Genomic DNA, 6,273 nt, shown 5'->3' on the forward strand with positions numbered 1-6,273 from the left:
AAAAGCCAATTAGAATCGAGGGTAGAGTAGAGTAGATATTGATACTAAAGGCCTGTTGTCACAATATTAGGCCTAACTTTACTTCTTAATCCTACCTTTTTCTCTTCGTTGTTAAAAACAGCTTTATTGCGTAATGCTCATAAGCAGTGGCGGCGCGTGGTCATTTTGACAACCGGGGCAAGCTACTGCGTCTCCCCATCTACTGGGACAGGATGAGCGCTGTAAGTTCTCCCATCATTTTATGTGTATGAAAATCATTCCATCGGTAACAACCAATCGGCAAAAGCGACAATTTTTAACGATAAGAAAGTGTCTTTAAAACCGGTCCAAGTCAAGGGATTAATAAATATAGACATAGTTTATTTTGAAACCTCTTTCAAAAGGAAAGGCAATATTTACCCAGATAAATACAATGACATATTAACAGAAACTTCGGGAAAGCAGACAAAACCTAAAATAAGGTTTAAAACGTTACTATGAAGAAAGGGAAGATAATGCAAAGATAAGGACATGCGTCGCTCACTCATAGATATATATGCTGCTAGACTTCTACTGCTTGAACATATATGCAACACGCCGCGGTTTCTTGGAAGCAAAATGCTCAATAACGCGATGATTAAAGTCATGCATCCCAGAAATAACGACTCTGTGAATGGATAAAACAGCCAAGGAATTTAATCTATCTTGCTTCATTGTGTTTCTGAGATACGTTTTAATACGCTTCAGCGTGCTGAATGTTCGCTCTGCGTCGGCGGAAGAAATATGCGTCGTCAGAATGATGTCCAGAAATTTTGCAGATTCCGCAAAGGTAGTTACTAGAGTGTTATCTATGAGGAACCCATAGAGCGCGCAATTTGATGTGATGTTCAAAAAAGTTTGATTGGTGTATATACATCGCAATTCATTTTCCAATATACCCACGTTTATCATGGGGTAAAATTTGGAGACAGTAGCCAACAAATGGATGGGAAATTGACGTGCAAATTTTGAAAAATTTTTGGGGTTCATCAAAGAGAACGAGGAAAGGTGTTCAGTGCGCAGACGATCGCCTATTTGATTCACCAGAATGTCACAGCATTCCTTTGCAGACAAAATCAAACGCTGCGTTGTTTGCCCGCGGCGTAAAGAAGCACTCCGTGTGTCGTCGTATTTTATTGTTTCCCGGATACGAGATACAGCATCGCAGAAGTCTGAAATACACGACTGCACAGACGCTCCATCCATTAGCCTTGACTGCAATGCGCCGTATAATACATCCACGTGATAGAATATTGTGGAGAAAAAAGCGAGAAAAAATGAAAACTCACCATCTTCTAGCAGACGCTTTAAATCTGCCGCCTCCCTCACAGAGCGTTCGTCCCAAACCGGAGAGCTCTGAATGCCATTGAAACACTCAATGAGCTCAGACCTAATTTTGGACACGCCCTGCACCACGCGTGATTGGAAGTTCCAACGTGTTGGTGCACAAGCTGGGAGACGGCGGCTACATATCTGGCGAAGGAGGTCAGAGCGCTTCAGCGAAACGGAAAATAATGAAGAAAACCCCGAAACATTTGCAAAATGTATACGGACGAGAGGGGTATCAAGACACATATTTTTAATAACGAGGTTAAATTGGTGTGCATAACAATGTAAAAAATGCGCATGAGGAAAACCTTCTTTTATATAAACTTGAACACCATGTTTCGACCCACTCATGACTGCCGCGCCGTCATAAGTTTGAGCTATCAATTTTGACTTCGCGTTGTAAGGCTGTAACACTTCTTTCAGTACAGCCGATATCCCGCAAGCCGTGCGATCAACGATTGGTACAAAGCTGTGAAATCTCTCGGTAGGTTTACCATTTTTCACAAACCGAAAAATCACAGCTAGTTGGGAAACGCACGTGATGTCAGTTGTCTCGTTAGACTGAATCGAAAGGAACTGGCAATTCTCAATTTCCAGAGCCGAATGTTGTAAATAAATTTTATACATTGAGTCGAGCAAATCATTTTGGATATCCTTAGATGTCCCTTTCGAAACAGTTGCGGCATTAAGATGATATCTCAATACTGTATCTAGGGATGCGGTGTATTCCACCATATCCAAAAATACCCCTCTATTAGAAGAGCCCGTTCATCGTGCCCACGGAGGGACAGCTCGTGACAACCAATGAACTTCAAAACATCTATCAATCGACCGAGAACATGGCGGTTTTTCTCGACGTTTTGGTTGTGCCGACGAATAGAAACCGCGCGTCCTTCATCCAACTGTGCTGCAATATTAACATTTCCGAATGTTCGGTATTTTACTGCATTATCCAGATGCTCCATAGAAGATTGATGATCCCTGGCACGCTCGGAAAGATGTTTAAGATCTCTAAAACCAAATTTACACCAACGTGAGTCACGGGCGGTAGCGAAAAGTAGGCAATAAAAACAAAAAAGTGCATTTTTGTCTTCGCTGTAACACAACCATTCGTGTTTTTTATACCAAGTTTCTGCGCATAATGTACGCCGACGCTTTCCTCCGTCATGGGATTGTTCCAGTGAACAATTTTTTGGTTGATAAGGCCCAAGACGTTGTACCTCTAATTTTTGTTCCAGCGGCAGCTGCGAAAACGGAGTGCGAAGTAGTGCATCAACCTTATTCATTATGAGGTCTAAGGCTAAGAAATGCGAAGCCGGAAAGAAGTGAGGAGCTCAAAAGGAATGTGGAAAATCGAAAGCAAATGGACTAAAGGTCTCTAACTGATTCAAATAGCGAAACAAGCGACAAAAACGAAGGCGAGGAAACTATCAACTCTTCAAGCAACCAACGAACGAGAAGGAATGCGTGAATATGTGTTGTAAGAAACGTCGGCATTGTGTCGTCATAATTTCGGGGCTAGCCCCGACCGGCCCCGATGATTTAGTAAAAGAAACAGAAAACAAACGAGACAAACGCGGCGAGTGGAAGATAAAAGAGAGAATACGATATACAATGAGCAACCGGGGCAAAATCGGCGTCGCCCCGTCGACGTTCGGCGAAGGCTTTTCGAGCGTAAAAGGAACCATGTCGGGAGAATATGGCTAGTGTAGACAGTCTGTGCAACCGATATTGAGGTATTTTTCGAATATTTTTTATTATACCGAAAAAACAACTCCTACTTTCAGAAAGGCTGTAGTTTTTACTTGAAGCATGGCGTCACAATGGTTCCCTCTTCGTAATCAATCGTAATCTGTTTATCGTAAATTGCTCAAATTTTCGTTGGGTTAACTATATATATGCGGCTGTCATTGAGATTCATTCATTCAGTGTTTAATTCAGTGATTCGGTGATTCTCCAAATGAGTGGTTTTCTGTAAACTTAATTGGTAAAGATTCTTCTTGTGTGTGTAAAGGCGTGTATTAAGGTTGATTTTTGTTTGTAAACATTTGCAGTTGTGTACAGCAGCAAAAGTCTCATAAAGGCGGTACTTAAATAAAATTGATCAGTTTTATTTATTATACTTCCTTGCTTAATTTTTATTCATGTGAAGTTGTAAATTGTAAAAACTACATATACGTGTGTATATATGTGTGTGTATTATAAATTTATATAATTTCAACAAGAAGAGGACATTAGGCGTGGGAATACAAGAGATTTACGACGCATCTGAAATATTATGTTTAAAACGTGGCGCATGGTATGTGAAAGGTTGGCCACCCCTGACATAGAGTATAGAAAAAAATATCTGGCTAACTAATCCCATACCCGACCTGGAGTGGTAACCGGACGAGAGGCCGTGGTTCGCCATATGATTAAACCGTCTAATGGGCTTTCCTCTCCCCCGGTATAAATATTTAAATCCTATCCTACGAATCTCCTCAACTCCGCATATGTTTATATAACCTTTACAGTGCCAATCTGAGGCCGCTACAACAACCGTCCCGCACTAATTTAATCGGTAACCTAATAAATTTACTTTTTATAAATTATATTCATATAGGTCAACTTTTTTATACTGTATACCTGGACTCATAAGGCAAAGTAAGATTTATTATAATTTGTATTCAGTTGAAATACAATCCGTATTGGAAAACGGTTTCAGGATCAATTCTACTTTTAAAAATGTCCTTCAATTACGTCTAGAAATTACCAAGTTCAAAACCCTTTATTCAAAACTTCGAAAATTCATTTATCTATCACATCAGCTACTTGTCTTTATGCAATCGATATCAAACTATACTGATACGTATTCGTCGCCTCGCTTTTATGCCTAAAAATTCCCGCGCTCGGATATATATATAGAAGCAAATACTAAGAAGCATACGCGCATTTATGTCGTGACGCAGTTTCGGATCTTTATAAGATAAATAATATTGCGTGACGTTCATTGAAAGATAAACGCTGAATTAATTTTACGTTTTAGCAATATTCTATTTTTGAAAAAAAAAAACGCAATAAATTTAGAGTATAGGTTTACATATAGTATTAAAATTTAACGCAAAGGTATTTAAATATACAAGAGGGCATATACTGCCAAAGCAGACATTAAATATACCCAATCTTTTAGGTAATATATCATTTTAAATTTTGTAGTTAATTTTGTAAACAAGAAGCCCTGAAGCTGTGTGTAAATTGCAACTTAGACGTAGTTAGTTACAAAAAAGAAAGAAATGTAGCCGACGGAAACAGCGAGGCAGCAGCAACGGAGATAACAATTCTAAGTTTTTGCTCTGACCGCTCGTTTCTTTTAGATCCAAAATATTCTTTATACTGGAGTCGAATTTGAAATTTTCGTTTACCCAGGGTTGTCTTTAAATTGACTTGGATGGTAGTTAATTTCTTTGACTGGATTAATGTGTTCGATTTTCTACCTCAGCACAGTTTGAAGTGCTATTTTTTTCATTGCATTTCAGTGACATATTTCAGAACGAAATGCTATTTTGCAAAGTGCTTTGCATTTTTTATAATAAAAATAAAATTGTCTACGCAAGTCTGTCAAAAATTCGTTTTTGATTAAAATCACCTCTGAAGTGCCAGTGATTACATTGCAAAAGCAGATTTATTTGAATATGTATATACAAGAAATAAATCGAATAGCGGTGATATTTTAAGATGATGCATTAGTTTTATTGGCTACAAGTTTGTAATACTATTGGGTGCTCCTGAAGTATGCGCACCAAGATGTCGCATAACCTGAACCCTAACCTGGTACACAACCTGAGTTCAGGTTGTGCGCCATCTTGGTGCGCATACTTCCGGAGGTCCCCAATATGAACAGCCCTCGACCCAGTCCCTGTCTTATCTTTCTCAGCCTTCCTATCCCTGACCCAGTACCCTATCTCTATCAGCCCACGCTTTCTCATGCTCAAACCACAGCCCTATCTTTCTCGTCCTTCCTATCCTCAACCCACTGCCCTATCTCTCTCGGCCTCCCTATCCTCAACCGAGTCCTCTATCTTTCCCAACTGTCCAATCCTCGGCCCACTGCTCTATCTCTCTAAGCCTTACTGTCCTCGACCGAGTGCCCTATCACTCTGCTCTATCTCACCCTGTCCTGGACCCACTGACCTATCTCCCTCGGCCTTCACCTTCTCGACCCACTGCCTATCTTCAACAGCCTTCCTATCCCCGGACCTATCTAATTTCCCTCAGCCTTCTCGTCCTCGACCGACTGCTCTATCTCCCTCAGCCTTCTTACTCTCGACCGACTGCCCTATTTCCCCTAACCGTTTTGTCCTCAAACCTTCGAACCACTACCCAATCTCCTTCAGTCTTCAAATCAGACTTTTCATTTTCTACCCAGTACACCTCCGTCAGCCTTCCTGTCTTCGACCCTCTACCCTATTTTCCTATATCTTCACATCTTCGACCCTATGCCCATCTTCCTCAGCCTTCCTGTCTTTGAGCCAATGTTCTATATCCCTCAGCCTTTTTACCCTCGACCAACTGCCCTATCTCCCTCAATCTTCCTATCCTCGACCCGGTGCCCAGTTAAGATTGCAACAATCTTCCCATACGAACCCGTTTTTTTTCGTAGTGACAAGTAAACCGTGATGTAACAGCGAAAAGTCCTGCAAACTCATTGTGTGAACGAGGTGTCTTTGCTGGCTTCCAATGTAAGCTAACTTGTGCGAAAGTCAAACATTCTTCAACAGCCTTCCTATCCCCGGACCTATCTAATTTCCCTCAGCCTTCTCGTCCTCGACCGACTGCTCTATCTCCCTCAGCCTTCTTACTCTCGACCGACTGCCCTATTTCCCCTAACCGTTTTGTCCTCAAACCTTCGAACCACTACCCAATCTCCTTCAGTCTTCAAATCAGACT

The sequence above is a fragment of the Styela clava genome, chromosome 8 (genome assembly GCF_964204865.1).
Source record: "Styela clava chromosome 8, kaStyClav1.hap1.2, whole genome shotgun sequence".
Lineage (NCBI taxonomy): Eukaryota > Metazoa > Chordata > Ascidiacea > Stolidobranchia > Styelidae > Styela > Styela clava.